The sequence below is a fragment of the Gekko japonicus genome, unplaced genomic scaffold, assembly GCF_001447785.1.
Source record: "Gekko japonicus isolate JY-2015 unplaced genomic scaffold, Gekko_japonicus_V1.1 scaffold547, whole genome shotgun sequence".
Classification (NCBI taxonomy): Eukaryota; Metazoa; Chordata; class Lepidosauria; order Squamata; family Gekkonidae; genus Gekko; species Gekko japonicus.
The window spans coordinates 1-2,508 of NW_015167551.1; positions in this window are offsets into that span (position 1 = coordinate 1).

The window sequence follows — 2,508 nt, forward strand, 5'->3', positions numbered from 1 at the left end:
AATCCTAAGAAGGATTGGAGCTGGCGTTGAGTTCAGGGGACCTCCCACCCCAAGACTGCTGCCACTTTGTGCAGGTCCATCTCCAAGCCCCTCTGGGGAGTTGCGGTAGCCCAGAAAATCAACCTCGGTCTGATGGAATTCGCACTTAGATAGTTTGGCAAACAGTTTATTCTCATACAGAGTCTGGAGGACCTCCCACACTAATTTCACGTGGGACTCCTTATCTTTTGAATATAAAAGGATATCATCCAGAAAAACTAGAGCCCCCCTAAACAAGTGCTTGTGCAAAACGTCATTTATTAAGTTCATGAACACTCCCAGGGCTCCTTGCAACCCAAATGGCATCACCAAGTACTCGAACTTACCCAGAGGGGTATCAAAAGCCGTTTTGGTTGATCTCCCTCCCAGATGCGCACCCAGAAATATGCGTCTCTCAGGTCCAATTTGGTAAAAATCTTTCCCTTCACCGCCTCTACCGGAAGGTCCTTAATGACAGGTAAGGGATAAGCGTTTGTGGCGGACATGGCATTTAACCCTCGATAGTCCATGCAGTCTCAAATCCCCATCTTTCTTTTTCCTGAAGAGTACAGGAGCCACAAATGGGGAGGAGGTGGGGCAAATAAAACCCCAGGCTAAGTTTTTGTCGATGAACTCCTGTAACTCCCCCTTCTTGGCTGGGCCCAAAGAATATAGCTTTCCTTTTGGCAACTTATGTCCTGGCAAAATCTCAACAGCACAGTCAGTATTGCAATGGGGGGATAGCTCATCGGCGTCTTCCTTCTCGAACACTCAGATCAAGTCTCTGTACTCCACTGGGATGGAGTTTAACTCCTTGTTAGCCAGACAAGCATGGACCACCAGGGCTTGGGGCACCTCTCCCCACTCAGGGTCCCACTCATGGGTTTTGCACCCGGGATCCACAAAGTGCACTAACCCATCACTCCATTTGATATATGGGTTATGAGCTCCTAGCCAAGGGCTTCCTAGCACCATGGAGAAGCAGGCCATAGGGTTGATTATGAAAGCCCATGGGTCCCAGTGGGTCCCCGTTCCCATAATTAGAGGCACTGTCTGATATTTACAGGGCTCCTTCATGGAGGAGCCATCCATCTGTGTAAAAATTAACGGCTCGGGCAGCTTTTGCACTGGGACTCCCAGTCCTGTGACTATAGAAGGACTTATTAGGTCTCTGGCACATCCCAAGTGCTCTTACCCACACCTGGGTCCCCATTTCAGGGTTGATCACTGACACAGTCATGAAAAACAAAGGGAGAGTGCTGCTCACCAGTTGCGGCGCTGGTTGTTTTCAGACCCGCTGTTTTGCACCCGTTACAGCAGGTCCTGGCTTTTTCCCGCCGGCTGGGGGTTCTCGTTCTCCACTGGATGAAGTCCCATCAGGGGAACCTCCCAAATGAAGAGCCTTCAGTTGTTTGGGTCGAGTGGTTCCCCCCTTTGTAGGGGTCTCAGTGCTCCGATGCTCTGCTGGCTTGTTCCCAAAAGGGGTGAGAATGGTGGGGCAGAAAGCAGCATAGTGCCCTGACTCTCCACAATGAAGGCAAAGCCCCTGCTGCTTCTGTTGATCATGCAACGGCTCCTTCGGCTTGGGGCAGGAGGCTTTCGGGATCACCCCTGGCGTCTTCAGGTAGACTTTTGGGGTGAACATCTTAATCATCTGAAGGCGATTTTTGGCGTCGCCTGCCTCTCTGATCCAGGCCATCAAAGAGATGGGGTTCACACTGCTCAGCACAGTCTCCAGGATCTGGTGGTTCAACCCCAAACGATACTTCTCCACAAGCATGCCCTCCAGCCATCCCTGGATTTTGGCTGCATACATTTTGAATTCATCAGAATACTCATGCACCAACTGATTCCCTTGTTTCAGGGCTCGCAGGTTGGGGTCCTCGTACTGCCTCCTCAGGGCCCACATAAACGCCTGCACCTCTCGGAGCTTGGCCCCGCGTAGGTTGTGCAAGCCCATATACCAGTTAGCCACTAGTTCCCTCAGCCTGGACCCGATGTAATCCACTCAGTGCTCATCGGACAGGAAGAGATGGCCCCAGTCCCGCAGGAACTTCCGCACCTGCAGCAGGAAGAAGGCAAGTTTCTCAGGGTTGCTGTCAAAGGTAGCATCCAACAACTCTTTGGGGCGTTCGAGCCCTGGGACCCCTGGAGCAGCCAGGGCCCCGAGTACTGGCCCAGACAGACCAGCGGGGACCCCCAGTTCCATGGGTATTGGCACCAGCACCGGCAGTGCCCGCCCTGGAGGTGCTTGCTGAGCCGGCGGGGCCTGACCCACCGGGGGAACCACTGGCCTGGCAGGTTGCTGTAGTCACAGCTCGTGCTGAACCGTGGTAGCAATGAGATGAGGTACGCTGAGCATCATCTCCTGCATCTCTCTTCGCATCTCCTTGTGTTGGGCTTACAGCTGGCACCTCATCCATTCCAGCTGATTGTCAGCCCCACTGCCATACCTCCCTGACTCAGCTCCAGTCTCTTGGTAGGGAAGAT